Source organism: Triticum urartu, chromosome 6A (genome assembly GCF_056163025.1).
Source record: "Triticum urartu cultivar PI428250 chromosome 6A, HENAU_Tu73, whole genome shotgun sequence".
NCBI classification, from domain to species: Eukaryota; Viridiplantae; Streptophyta; class Magnoliopsida; order Poales; family Poaceae; genus Triticum; species Triticum urartu.
The window spans coordinates 181,632,789-181,648,917 of NC_141878.1; positions in this window are offsets into that span (position 1 = coordinate 181,632,789).

Here is a 16,129-nt window from a genome sequence, read left to right on the forward strand (position 1 = left end):
AGGGCATCATCGCCAAGAATATCACATCACCACCCCCGAAGAAGGAGACATAAACACATGGGTATGGGCACTCCCCTTGGCAACTGCCAAGCTTGGGGGAGTGCCCCAGTATCGTATCACCATCACACTTTTATCTTTACCGTTTTTCTTAGTTCGATCCTTTTGGTAATATCTTGATATAGTAGAATAAAGTTTTAGTATGATTTAGTTTTGAGGTTTGCTTTATGATACTTCTATGTAATGGAGTCCATGAGCTATATATAATAAATATTAGTGTTGAGTCAAGGGCTTGATTATTTTTCTATGATCTTGAGGGAATAAAAATAAAATAAAACAGAAAGAATAAAAAGAAATAAAGAGATCATATGGATTTTATGGAGAGTAATGACTTCACATATAAAGAGTATGATGAATAAAAGTTGTTGAGAGATGACAAACATAGTTTTAGTCATCGTTGTAATTAATAGGAAGTAGTAAAGAAAGAGGTTTTCACATATAAATATACTATCTTGGACATCTTTTATGATTGTGAGCACTCATTAAAATATGACATGCTGGAGAGTTGATGTTGGACAAGGAAGACAATGTAATGGGTTGTGTTTTCTTACATCTGAGATAAATTATATTGTCATGGATCATCCAACATGTTGAGCTTGCCTTTCCCTCTCATGTTAGCCAAATTCTTTGCACCAAGTAGAGATACTACTTGTGCTTCCAAATATCCTTAAAACCAGTTTTGCCATGAGAGTCCACCATATCTACCTATGGATTGAGTAAGATCCTTCAAGTAAGTTGTCATTGTTGCAAGCAATAAAAATTGCTCTCTAAATATGTATGATTTATTAGTGTGGAGAAAATAAGCTTTATACGATCTTGTGATGTGGAAGAAATAAAAGCGATGGAATGCATAATAAAGGTCCATATCACAAGTGGCAATATAAAGTGACATTCTTTTGCATTAAGATTTCGTGCATCCGACCATAAAAGCACATGACAACCTCTGCTTCCCTCTGCGAAGGGCCTATCTTTTATTCTTGTCTTATACTTCATGCAAGAGTCATGGTGATCTTCACCTTTCATTTTTACATTTATCCTTTGGCAAGCACAATGTGTTGGAAAGATCCTGATATATATAGCTAATTGGATGTGAGTTTTCATGAACTATTATTGTTGACATTACCCTTGAGATAAAAGGTTCGGAGGCAAAACTATAAGCCCCTATCATTCTTTGTGTCCGATTAAAACTCCATAACCATAAATATCACGTGAGTGTTAGCAATTGTGAAAGACTAAATGATAGTTGAGTATGTGGACTTGATGAGAAGCTCTTATATTAACTCTTTCCTATGTTATGATAAATTGCAATTGCTTCAATGACTGAGATTATAGTTTGTTGGTTCTCAATGAAGTTTCTAATTCATACTTGAAATTGTGATTGAATTGTTATTTTAGCATAAGAGATCATATGAGAATATATATATATATATATATGTTGTTGTTGTTGTTGTTGTTCTAAGAATGATCATGATGCTCTCATGTCTGTATTTTATTTTTATCGACACCTCTATCTCTAAACATGTGGCCATATTTTTCGATTTCGGCTTTCGCTTGAGGACAAGCGAGGTCTAAGCTTGGGGGAGTTGACACATCCATTTTGAATCATGCTTTTATATTGATATTTATTGCATTATGGGCTGTTATTACACATTATGTCACAGCCCTAGAATTGTTTGCAATAGTTGCATAAGATAGCATCCATGCATCATGTCTAATTTCTGAAAGTTGAATTGAGGCTTGTTGAAACCCTCAGAAATCAGTTCAAAAATAATCAACTTTAAAAATCTTCTCAAATGAGTCCAATAAAATGTTCCTGTTATTCCATAGAATTATTGGCGAGAGCTAAATTCAAACCAATATTTTTATGAGCTCAGAAATATTTTTAAAAGAAGGACAAGAACCCTTTAAATTGCACTCATTGTTTCCAAAATGCCTTCATAAATGTTTGATAATTTTTGGCATGGCTTTGAGACCAAACCAAAAATAGTGAACATTTTTTAGGAATATTTTGGGCACTGAATTTAAACCACTATTGTATTTGAATTTGAATTTATATTCCTAGTATATGGAATGTATCCTCAAATGCCTCTGAAATATTTGTGTGCCTTTGTAAAAACCTATCTAAGCCACATAAATATTTACAGAAAGTTTGGCACTGGTTTGAAATTGTTTTGAATTTGGAATCAGTGACAAATAAATAAATAAATAAATAACAAAACAAAAAGGAAACCGGGAATCATAAACCTACCTGGCACTTACCGCAGCCCACCTAGCACCCCAACCGGCCCGCACTGTGACAGCCCAACCGGCCCGGCTGGCCCAGTGGCCAGTCATCGTTCTCCTCTTGCCAGCAGGACACAGCGCGCGTGGTCGCCGCGCGCCGGCACGCGCCTCGCTAGCTCCTACTTGCCGCCGATGCCCTGGATGCCTCCGTGCACGCCACGCAGCCTCCCCGACCGCCTCTCACTCTCTCTCGTTCTTTCCCCCTCCTCTGTCTCGCTCTCTCTCCCGAAGCCGAGCGGAGCCGTCGCCGCCGCTCGCTGCCGCCGCCGCCACCAACCACCCCTCGCCCTACCGATGAGTCCAGAAGCTCCGCCATGGCGCCCTCGCCCTCCCCAACGAGCCACGCTTCGCCGGAGGCCCTGCATCGCCGCCATCGGGTCGTCTTCAACCTCGGTACCCGCCGGACTCCATCGACGGATTCGCCGTCGCCAAGCCGTCCCCGAGCAAGTCGAGCCCCTCTTCGTGATCGCTGTGAGCTCCGCAACCGTTTCCCCCTCTCCCCGCGCTCGTCCGCGTCCTCTAACCACCATGGCCATCGTAGCCGATAGCTCCTCGCCGCCGGCCATGTCGCCACCATGGCCACAGCCATGCAAACTTGCACCCGAGCTCACCACTGCACTCTGTACATCCCCACGAGTCGAACGCGGCCACCCCCACGTCCTGTTGTGCAACCTAGCATGTTTTCCATCGAGGCCCGAACTCCGGCCGCCGCGGACGTGCTCGCCGCCGTTGTTTCCGGCCACACCAGCTCCAACCAGTGGCACCACTAGATGCGGCGCACTCCCAGGAGTCGATCAAGCCTAGCCGCGCGTTGAACCATCGCCGGACGGCGATTTCCGAAGATCTCCGCCGCGGTTTGTGTCGTCGGTGGCTAAACGCCGGTAGGTTGACCCCTTTGACCGGCGGGATTTGACCCCGTCTGACCAGGCTTTTGAACTCTCTCTCTCTCACTGGCATGTGGGCCCCAGGCCACTAACTAAACTAGGATTAGTATTAGTTTAACACTAACTAACTTTAGTTAGTTAACTAACTACTGACCAGTGGGTCCCACTGGTCAGGTTTGACCTGGACCATGTCTGTTGACCAGATGACGTCAGCATGATGCAAGGCTGACGTAGTAAATGCATCATGTCTAATTTCTGAAAGTTGAATTGAGGTTTGTTGAAACACTCAGAAATTAGTTCAAAAATAACCAACTTTAAAAATCTTCTCAAATGAGTCCAATAAAATGTTCCTGTTATTCCATAGAATTATTGGCAAGAGCTAAATTAAAACCAGTATTTTTATGAGCTCAGAAATCTTTTTAAAAGAAGGGCAAGAACCCTTTAAATTGCATTCATTGTTTCCAAAATGCCTTCATAAATGTATGATAATTTTTGGCATGGCTTTGAGACCAAACCAAAAATAGTGAACATTTTTGAGGAATATTTTGGGCACTGAATTTAAACCACTATTGTATTTGAATTTGAATTTATATTCCTAGTATATGGAATGTATCCTCAAATGCCTCTGAAATATTTGTGTGCCTTTGTAAAAACCTATCTAAGCCACATAAATATTTACAGAAAGTTTGGCACTGGTTTAAAATTGTTTTGAATTTGGAACCAGTGGAAAATAAATAAATAAATAAATAACAAAAAAGGAAACAGGGAATCATAAACCTACTTGGCACTTACCGCAGCCCACCTAGCGCCCCAACCGGCCCGCACTATGACAGCCCAACCGGCCCGACTGGCCCAGTGGCCAGTCATCGTTCACCTCTTGCCAGGAGGACACAGCGCGCGTGGTCGCCGCGCGCCGGCACGCGCCTCGCCAACTCCTGCTTGCCGCCGACGCCCTGGATGCCTCCGTGCACGCCACGCAGCCTCCCCGACCGCCTCTCACTCTCTCTCGTTCTTTCCCTCTCCTCTGTCTCGCTCTCTCTCCCGAAGCCGAGCGGACCGTCGCCGCCGCTCGCTGCCGCCGCAGCCACCGACCACCCCTCGCCCTACTGTTGAGTCCAGAAGCTCCGCCGTGACGCCCTCGCCCTCCCCACCGAGCCACGCTTCGCCGGAGGCCCTGCATCGCCGCCATCGGGTCGTCTTCAACCTCAGTAACCGCCGGACTCCATCGACGGATATGTAGTCGCCAAGCCGTCCCCGAGCAAGCCGAGCCCCTCTTCGTGATCGATGTGAGCTCCGCAACCGTTTACCCCTCTCCCCGCGCTCGTCCGCGTCCTCTAACCACCATGCCCATCGGAGCCGATAGCTCCTCGCTGCCGGCCATGTCGCCATCGTGGGCACGGCCGTGCAACCTTGCACCCGAGCTCACCACTGCACTCAGTACATCCCCACGAGTCGAACGCGGCCACCCCCACGTCAGGTTGTGCAACCTAGCATGTTTTCTGCTGAGGCCCGAACTCCGGCCGCCGCGGACGTGCTCGCCGCCGTTGTTCCCGGCCACACCAGCTCCAACCAGTGGCACCACTAGATGCGGCGCACTCCCAGGAGTCGATCAAGCCTAGCCGCGCGTTGAACCATCACCGGACGGTGATTTCCAAAGATCTCCTCCGCGGTTTGTGTCGCCGGTGGCTAAACGCTGGTAGGTTGACCCCTTTGACCGGCGGGATTTGACCCCGTCTGACCAGGGTTTTGAACTCTCTCTCTCTCACTGACGTGTGGGCCCCAGGCCACTAACTAAACTAGGATTAGTATTAGTTTAACACTAACTAACTTTAGTTAGTTAACTAACTACTGACCAATGGGTCCCACTGGTCAGGTTTGACCTGGACCGCGTCTATTGACCAGATGACGTCAGCATGATGCAAGGCTGACGCAGTAAATGATTTTCTGTATTTTAAATAAATCTAAATGATTTATTTATTTTCAGAAAATCCCCTAAACTTCCAAAAATCATAGAAAATAATCTATAACTCAGAATGAAATAAATTATATATGAAAAATTATCAGAAAAATTCAAGGAATCTGTTTATAGCATTTTCATGCATGTTTGAACAACCAAGGTTTGCTGTACAGGGAAATTTGCATAATTGATATTTAAATAAGCACATATGGAGTTGGAATTTGAACCCTTGGTTCAAACCAACTTCATTTAATATGATTGCTAGTTGCATTAGCTCAATCAACAGCATATTGCCATGACATTATCATGCATCATAATTGTTGCATTGCATTGATTGTGTTCCTCTTTGTTTGCCGGTACTTGTCCCCTCTCCATAGACGTGGTTCCGACGATGAGTTCGATGACATCGATGAAGAACTATACTATCTTCAGAAGTGCTAGGCAAGCAAAACCCCCTTGTTCATTCCGATACAATCCCACTCTCTCGCTACTGCTCTCTTTTACTGCATTAGGACAACAACGATTCAACGGTTACATGCTGCGATAGTTGAACCCTTTTCATCTGCATTACCTGTCATTGCCACAGTAAATAGATGAAACCCACTAGCATGAGTAGGAGTTGTTTGAGCCCTAATGTGCCTACTCATTCATGCTTGTTTGTCATGCCTGCTATTGCATAGAGTTGTGTCAGGTCTGATTCATCGGGGATGAATCGGAGGTGTGTGAACATGTCCTACTGTGTGTGAGCTAAGTGTGTGAACACGATTTGGTAAAGGTAAAGGTGAGAGGCCATGTAGGAGTACATGGTGGGTTGTCTCATTGCAGCCGTCCTCAGGAACTGAGTTCTGTGTCTGTGATCCATGAACAGCTACTACCACTCATTGGGATCCTTAATTGACCCTCTCGGCTTCTTAATCACCCTAGTACTCTGTCCAGGAGTTGCAACAAGTTTATGGTGTTTGTAGGTTATGTGTTGGCGGTCGTGCGTAGCACTGACCCTAGGGGTGGGCTATGATGCGGTAGATACACCGTGGCACGGTGTACCGGGCACCCGTTTGGTGTCTCGGGAACCCTGTTCACATCGTTCGGGTCCGTATGTGGAAACCTTGGCCGGACTCCCTGCAGATGGAACCTGAATAGGCGATAAACCTGGACTAGAGACTTGAGTGTTTAGGTAGGCCGTGGCCGACACCCTCGTTGGGCTTTCGCTTGAAGGTTGCCGAGTACATGTCGTGTAAACGACGGTAAGTGCTGGGAGCGTGTGTGAAGAAGTACACCCCTGCAGGGTTATCATTATCTATTCGAATAGCCAGATTCCTCGGATATGGAAACTTGGACCCCTTGCATAGTTCATAGACAAGTGAAAGTGGATACTCTAAAACTCGCAAGATAAGCGTGAGTGCTATGGATGGCCTTCTCGTAGGGAGACGGGAGCGGATCCATAGTGGTGTATTGATATGGTGAATATGTGGACTCGTGTGCGCCACCTCAAAAGAGTTGCTTGCAGTCGTAGTTCAGGTTATCCACTGAGTCAAAGCTGGCTTGCTGCAGTTAAACTCCACTACCCCTTTGTTGATACCGATGCATATGTAGCTAGTTCTGATGTAAGTCTTGCTGGGTACATTTGTACTCACGTTTGCCTATTTTATGTTTTTTCAGAGAGACGTCAGCCTCGCTAGTAATTCCGTGTGGACTCCGACGTTTAGCTTGATACCTCAGCTACAATCTTGTGTCCTCGGCCGGATCTGGTAGATAGTCAGGCTTCTTAGCCTTTTTCATTTATAGATGTCTGTACTCAGACATGTTAAACTTCCGCATGTGCTTGAATTGTATGCTATGATTGTTGGGTCATGAGACCCATGTTTGTAATATCTCGCTCCTCGGAGCCTAATGAATAAATGCTTGAGTCGTAGAGTTATGTTGTGATGCCATGTTGTATTTACACATATCGAGCATATTGTGTGTATGATTGAAATGCTTGGTATATGTGGGATCCGACAATCTAGTTGTTTATCCTTGGCAGCCTCTCTTGTGGGGAAATGTAGTCTAGTGCTTCCATGAGCCATAGTAGTCCGCTACAGCTCGGTTCACCGGAGTCCTGCTAGCCCAGCACTACTGCTCAGGACACTTGACCGGCCGGCATGTGTTTCACTTCGTTCATGTGTCTGTCCCTTCGGGGAAATGTCACTCGGTGACATCTGGAGTCCTGCCTAGCCTGCTACAGCCCGGTTTACCGGAGTCCTGTTAGCCCAGTGCTACAGCCCGGATTCACACGTTGCTGACCGACATGCTCGAAGTTGATTCATGTATGCCTGCCTCCATGGGTTAGTGCCGCTTTGGGTTCACGACTAGCCATGTCGGCCCGGGTTCTCTGTCATATGGATGCTAGCGACATTATCATATACGTGAGCCAAAAGGCGCAAACGGTCCCGGGCCAGGTAAGGTGGCACCCGTGGGAATACCGTGCGTGAGGCCGCAAAGTGATATGAAGTGTTACATGCTAGATCGGTGTGACTTAGGATCGAGGTCCTGACAGCTTTGGTATCAGAGCCTGACTGCCTGGAGGATTGCCAAGCCAACCGGTCAAAGTTGTGTCTAGAAATGCTTTAGTTATGTAGGAGAATTGATTGTGGAAGGGAACGTAAGGTTCTTTTTACTCCTTATACCTTATGCCCTTCTGATCTGAGTCAACCTCTTCTTTTCTACGGGGTTAAGAAACTAGGCCTTCTCATCTATCTATCAGGATGACGTGTTACTAATCCATAGACTTATAGGACTGATGGATTCATGTCTCAGTTCGATTTCTAGTACTTCTGTGTGTTCATAGTTGGTCTCGGAACTTTGATATTGTGATGTTAAGTGGTTATGCCACCATTTTGCAGGATGTCTCAAATAATTTTGGGCATTTACAGTCGTTATGCTGTCTGAGTCATCCTAGGTCTCTAAATAGTCTGATGCATTTGCAAATCCTTTCTTCCTGCTCCTGATATCCTTTTGGGCCAGATTAACCACACTAATCGGTGAGTTGAGGCACTCTGTTGCCTCGACATATAGGTTGGAGCTAGTATTATGACCCTAGGTGTCTTAGAGGATCACCTAGTAATCTAGCTGTGTCTGGTGTTCCCAGTGTGATAATTCTGGCCATCATTCTCGAAAGTATCCCGTGATGCCATTTAGTAGTAGGTATTCTATTTCTGGGTTCTTGAACCCGAGGTTCACCCTACTTACCTCATGTTGATAGTGCTGCTAGTTCCTTTAGGATATTAGTAACCTTTGCATTAGTCCTCGAGGTCCGTGGTATTTCCTTCTTCCAAATACTATGAACCACTTATGGCAGAAGTTTGTTGGATCAAAAGATCACAATAAGAGTGCTCTCGATGAGTTCTCCGTTCTACATTGTGACTCTGCCAGTTCTACCTTTCTGCATGGGTTATCCGAAAGAATTATGTTGAACTCGTTTGACATACTAATCTATGCATCCACAACTCAAAAAGTTATATGTTCCTTGAGTTGACCCTCCTCAGCTGTATCCCGACCCTAGTCTATCACTTGATAGTCAGGAATAGTTGTGCATTCGTGCTCATCGATGCCTATTATTCTTGTGGTCCGTCAAGCTATTCTATTCTAGAATGACTAGGAGAAACAAACTCCAGTACCTCATCCATATCTAGGATTGGGTCAAAGCAATTGTATTCCGCAGATCAAAATGCCAATCCAGCTTTTGCTCTGTTCTACCTTGAAGTGTTACCATCTTCATGTCAAGAATATCATAGGAATTGCACCTTCTCTTACGAATTCTTAACGTAGTGATACTTCCCGCCATCGTTATTCATTCCTCGGTGTCGTGTTGTCGCAACCGGAATGCCGACAAGTGAATGGTGATGTGTGAAATCAGTACTCCGAGCAACTCGTTGCTTGGTAGTAAATGGACAATATTCTCATTCTTAGTGTGTTGGCTATTGAACTACCATTCTAAGATTGATCTTGCTACCTAGTCCTTATTTCAGGTGCACTCTTCGATCAATGAGTTATGATTGTGTCAATCCCTCGCTCTTTTGATCATATCGTCTTGCCTTGAAAAACAAGATTGTTCTCGAGCTTAGTAACATATCAGTGGTTCGTGATTTTCTGAATGTCTTCTCGGAAGTGTTACCAGGTTGTCACCTGACCGCTATGTTGAGTTCGTGATCAAGTTGGTTTCCCAATAAACCACTCTTTCTCCAAGAATCTATGTTGGATATCCCTGAGCTAGTTGGTTAAGCCAAACAACAACTTGGATAGTTGGAAGAAAAGCTTGTCTGAATTAGTTCATTCCAAAGGGATATCCTTGTGTGTGTGTGTTGAAGAAAGATGATACCTTCATCGATTGGTCCTCGTGATCAGTTATTGGATCTATTGTCTTGTCCAAACTTTGATTTGAGTATGGGCTATTGTCAAATCAAATCAGAACCAACGATATTCGTAATGTTGTCTTACTCGTGGTTGACCCCTCGAGCATGAACCATTATATCTTTGGGACTGACCAGTGCTATCACCTTGTTCACATAATGGTGGAATTCCAGTGATATGGAAATCCCGATGAGTTGTTGTTGAGCCCATCAGTAGCATCTTACCTCCTCCATGATTCATGTTGAACATTAAGCTAGTGTTGGAAACTTTTGTAAGCATTTCCTCATGCTAGCTCATGAAGCATACGCTTGGATGAAAGAAGTGACTTCCTTTGAATCACGTGCATTTGATGCAAGTTGCCGCCGTGGATTTGAGAAAGTTGTTTTGCTTCCTCTGGAATCATCCCAAATCGTCCATGCATACATGCGAAGTATTCTATGGTTTGGAGACTTGCAACCTTCATTCTATATGTATCCCTAGCACACCAAGCCACTGATTGATTTGTTCAAGGATAATAAGTTCTAAGTGATAGTCCTAAAGGTACCGGGCGGATTTTTACAGGATTCCGTTATCCTCAATGATGGTTCCCAATCGAAACTCGGTAGTGTTGCATTGTAAGACTACTATGTGGTCATGCTTGTCTAGGACAGTGTGTTCACATGTGTGTAGCAGAAGCAGCTCATGTTTTGGAGCTTACTATCGTAATTCATTCCCCGAGAATCTTGCAACGCCATCTTGTCGATTTGTGTTGCAAACTTTCATTTTCCTTTCTAGACTTGATGAGTCTGGAATATCCTGTTACCAACCAGATCTGAATCTTAGGCAGATATGATGGTTGGAACTTTTCCAAGATCTATGATGTAGGTCCCGACAAGGTTGATGTTCTGGCCGACACACCTAGACGGAAGATCTATCACTATAGTATCTTGATTGAGCTATTTGACCATCTTCTCCATGAGGATTTCGTGCAACCTATTCTAGAAGTTGTTCCTTAGGGGTCCTTGTACTCTCGGTTTCCTCGGTTATGCTATAACCATTCAAACAGGGGAATCACTCTTGTCTGTTGAGCTTTTCCCCAGTCACTAGAATCATTCCCAGTATTTGCATTTTTTTCCAGCTTGCACCCGTCATTGTGTTAGTCTACCATGCGTCCCATCCATTTTCGATGATAAGCAAAAGCATCCATCGTGTTGTCTTTAACAAGGTAGTCCAAATCATCCATTCGAATCCGTATATGCCATCCTTTCATACCCCGCCAAACGATTGTTGGTGAATTGCCTCAGGTTGGTATAGAGAATTTCAATGTTCTCTAAATCAAAAGTAATTCTTTTTGCCACTTAAGGGATGATTCTACAGGTCACCCTCCTCCAAGATGTCTCGTTTCGGTGTCTTGGAAACTCAACTCCTCACTACGTTGGCAACTGTTCACCACCCTTTTAGATGTGGAATTGTTGCCTACCTAGTGATCCTTTGTCATGTGTTTCACTCCATCCCTCTGGACGTATGCTCCGTGTCTCATCTCGAGAGGTGTTTCAGCGTCTCGCTCCATGAGTTGATCCTAAGTTGTTCGATCTTCGATAAGATCGATCCTTCTAGAGATTTCCCTTTCCTCTCATTTGTCATGTTGGTCGTAATTCTCAAAGCAAGACGCCAAGATCAATATGATGCAATGGATCATTATATTCGAGAAGAGCAGTTGGTTCATGAGGATTGCATTAGATTTGTGTCCCCTCTGTCTTCTTACCTCACGTCTTGAATCTTGGGGCGAGATTCTTGTTTAGTGGGGGTGAGTTGTCACAGCCCTAGAATTGTTTGCAATAGTTGCATAAGAGAGCATCCATGCATCATGTCTAATTTCTGAAAGTTGAATTGAGGTTTGTTGAAACACTCAGAAATTAGTTCAAAAATAACCAACTTTAAAAATCTTCTCAAATGAGTCCAATAAAATGTTCCTGTTATTCCATAGAATTATTGGCAAGAGCTAAATTAAAACCAGTATTTTTATGAGCTCAGAAATCTTTTTAAAAGAAGGGCAAGAACCCTTTAAATTGCATTCATTGTTTCCAAAATGCCTTCATAAATGTATGATAATTTTTGGCATGGCTTTGAGACCAAACCAAAAATAGTGAACATTTTTGAGGAATATTTTGGGCACTGAATTTAAACCACTATTGTATTTGAATTTGAATTTATATTCCTAGTATATGGAATGTATCCTCAAATGCCTCTGAAATATTTGTGTGCCTTTGTAAAAACCTATCTAAGCCACATAAATATTTACAGAAAGTTTGGCACTGGTTTAAAATTGTTTTGAATTTGGAACCAGTGGAAAATAAATAAATAAATAAATAACAAAAAAGGAAACAGGGAATCATAAACCTACTTGGCACTTACCGCAGCCCACCTAGCGCCCCAACCGGCCCGCACTATGACAGCCCAACCGGCCCGACTGGCCCAGTGGCCAGTCATCGTTCACCTCTTGCCAGGAGGACACAGCGCGCGTGGTCGCCGCGCGCCGGCACGCGCCTCGCCAACTCCTGCTTGCCGCCGACGCCCTGGATGCCTCCGTGCACGCCACGCAGCCTCCCCGACCGCCTCTCACTCTCTCTCGTTCTTTCCCTCTCCTCTGTCTCGCTCTCTCTCCCGAAGCCGAGCGGACCGTCGCCGCCGCTCGCTGCCGCCGCAGCCACCGACCACCCCTCGCCCTACTGTTGAGTCCAGAAGCTCCGCCGTGACGCCCTCGCCCTCCCCACCGAGCCACGCTTCGCCGGAGGCCCTGCATCGCCGCCATCGGGTCGTCTTCAACCTCAGTAACCGCCGGACTCCATCGACGGATATGTAGTCGCCAAGCCGTCCCCGAGCAAGCCGAGCCCCTCTTCGTGATCGATGTGAGCTCCGCAACCGTTTACCCCTCTCCCCGCGCTCATCCGCGTCCTCTAACCACCATGCCCATCGGAGCCGATAGCTCCTCGCCGCCGGCCATGTCGCCATCGTGGGCACGGCCGTGCAACCTTGCACCCGAGCTCACCACTGCACTCAGTACATCCCCACGAGTCGAACGCGGCCACCCCCACGTCATGTTGTGCAACCTAGCATGTTTTCTGCTGAGGCCCGAACTCCGGCCGCCGCGGACGTGCTCGCCGCCGTTGTTCCCGGCCACACTAGCTCCAACCAGTGGCACCACTAGATGCGGCGCACTCCCAGGAGTCGATCAAGCCTAGCCGCGCGTTGAACCATCACCGGACGGTGATTTCCAAAGATCTCCTCCGCGGTTTGTGTCGCCGGTGGCTAAACGCCGGTAGGTTGACCCCTTTGACCGGCGGGATTTGACCCCGTCTGACCAGGGTTTTGAACTCTCTCTCTCTCACTGACGTGTGGGCCCCAGGCCACTAACTAAACTAGGATTAGTATTAGTTTAACACTAACTAACTTTAGTTAGTTAACTAACTACTGACCAGTGGGTCCCACTGGTCAGGTTTGACCTGGACCGCGTCTATTGACCAGATGACGTCAGCATGATGCAAGGCTGACGCAGTAAATGATTTTCTGTATTTTAAATAAATCTAAATGATTTATTTATTTTCAGAAAATCCCCTAAACTTCCAAAAATCATAGAAAATAATCTATAACTCAAAATGAAATAAATTATATATGAAAAATTATCAAAAAAATTCAAGGAATCTGTTTATAGCATTTGCATGCATGTTTTAACAACCAAGGGTTGCTGTATAGGGCAATTTGCATAATTGACATTTAAATAAGCACATATGGAGTTGGAATTTGAACCCTTGGTTCAAACCAACTTCATTTAATATGATTGCTAGTTGCATTAGCTCAATCAACAGCATATTGCCATGACATTATATGCATCATAATTGTTGCATTGCATTGATTGTGTTCCTCTTTGTTTGCCGGTATTTGTCCCCTCTCCATAGACGTGGTTTCGATGTTGTTTTCGATGACACCGATGAAGAACTATACTATCTTCCGAAGTGCCAGGCAAGCAAAACCCCCTTGTTCATTCCAACACAATCTCACTCTCTCGCTCCTGCTCTCTTTTACTACATTAGGACAACAACGATTCAACGGTTACATGTTGCGGTAGTTGAACCCTTTTCCTCTGCATGACCTGTCATTGCCACAATAAATAGATGAAACCCACTAGCATGAGTAGGAGTTGTTTGAGCCCTGATGTGCCTACTCATTCATGCTTGTTTGTCATGCCTGCTATTGCATAGAGTTGTGTCAGGTCTGATTCATCGGGGATGAATCGGAGGTGTGTGAACATGTCCTACTGTGTGTGAGCTAAGTGTGTGAACACGATTTGGTAAAGGTAAAGGTGAGAGGCCATGTAGGAGTACATGGTGGGTTGTCTCATTGCAGCCGTCCTCAGGAACTGAGTTCTGTGTCTGTGATCCATGAACAACTACTACCACTCATTGGGATCCTTAATTGACCCTCTCGGCTTCTTAATCACCCTAGTACTCTGTCCAGGAGTTGCAACAAGTTTCTGGTGTTTGTAGGTTATGTGTTGGCGGTTGTGCGTAGCGCTGGCCCTAGGGGTGGGCTATGATGTGGTAGATACACCGTGGCACGGTGTACCGGGCGCCCGTTTGGTGTCTCGGGAACCCTGTTCACATCGTTCGGGGCCGTATGTGGAAACCTCGGTCGGACTCCCTGCGGATGGAACCTGAATAGGCGATAAACCTGGACTAGAGACTTGGGTGTTTAGGTAGGCCGTGGCCGACACCCTCGTTGCGCTTCCGCTTGAAGGTTGCTGAGTACATGTCGTGTAAACGACAGTAAGTGGTGGGAGCGTGTGTGAAGAAGTACACCCCTGCAGGGTTATCATTATCTATTCAAATAGCCGGATTCCTCGGATATGGAAACTTGGACCCCTTGCATAGTTCATAGACAAGTGAAAGTGGATACTCTAAAACTCGCAAGATAAGCGTGAGTGCTATGGATGGCCTTCTCGTAGGGAGACGGGAGCGGATCCATAGTGGTGTATTGATATGGTGAATATGTGGACTCGTGTGCGCCACCTCAAAAGAGTTGCTTGCAGTCGTAGTTCAGGTTATCCACTGAGTCAAAGCTGGCTTGCTGCAGTTAAACTCCACTACCCCTTTGTTGATACTGATGCATATGTAGCTAGTTCTGATGTAAGTCTTGCTAGGTACATTTGTACTCACATTTGCCTATTTTATGTTTTTTCAGAGAGACGTTAGTCTCGCTAGTAATTCCGTGTGGACTCCAACGTTTAGCTTGATACCTCAGCTACAATCTTGTGTCCTCGGCCGGATCTGGTAGATAGTCAGGCTTCTTAGCCTTTTTCATTTATAGATGTCTGTACTCAGACATGTTAAACTTCCGCATGTGCTTGAATTGTATGCTATGATTGTTGGGTCATGAGACCCATGTTTGTAATATCTCGCTCCTCGGAGCCTAATGAATAAATGCTTGAGTCGTAGAGTTATGTTGTGATGCCATGTTGTATTTACACATATCGAGCATATTGTGTGTATGATTGAAATGCTTGGTATGTGTGGGATCCGACAATCTAGTTGTTTATCCTTGGCAGCCTCTCTTGTGGGGAAATGTAGTCTAGTGCTTCCATGAGCCATAGTAGTCCGCTACAGCCCGGTTCAACGGAGTCCTGCTAGCCCAGCACTACTGCTCAGGACACTTGACTGGCCGGCATGTGTTTCACTTCGTTCCTGTGTCTGTCCCTTCGGGGAAATGTCACACGGTGACATCCGGAGTCCTGCCTAGCCTGCTACAGCCTGGTTTACCGGAGTCCTGTTAGCCCAGTGCTACAGCCCGGATTCACACGCTGCTGAGCGACATGTTCGAAGTTGATTCATGTATGCCTGTCTCCATGGGTTAGTGCCGCTTTGGGTTCACGACTAGCCATGTCGGCCCGGGTTCTCTGTCATATGGATGCTAGCGACATTATCATATACGTGAGCCAAAAGGCGCAAACGGTCCCGGGCTAGGTAAGGTGGCACCCGTGAGAATACCGTGCGTGAGGCCGCAAAGTGATATGAAGTGTTACATGCTAGATCGGTGTGACATAGGATCAGGGTCCTGACACATTATGTCACAATACTTATGACTATTCTCTCTTATTTTACAAGGTTTACTTGAAGAGGGAGAATGTCGGCAGCTGGAATTCTGGGATGGAAAAGGAGCAAATATTAGAGACCTATTCTGCACAACTCCAAAAGTCGTGAAACTTCACGGGAGCAAGTTTCAGAATATATAAAAAATATTGGGCGAAAGAAGTACCAGAGGGGGCCACCCACCATCCACGAGGGTGGGGGCGCACCCTAACCCCTGGGCACGCCCCCTGCCTTGTGGGCCCCCTGGCAGCCCTCTGATGCCCATCTTCTGCTATATGAGGTCTTTCGTCGAGGAAAAAATCATAAGCTAGCTCACGGGACGAAACTCCGCCGCCACAAGGAGGAACCTTGGCGGAACCAATCTAGGGCTCCAGCGGAGCTGTTCTGTCGGGGAAACTTCCCTCCGGGAGGGTTAAATCATCACCATCATCATCACA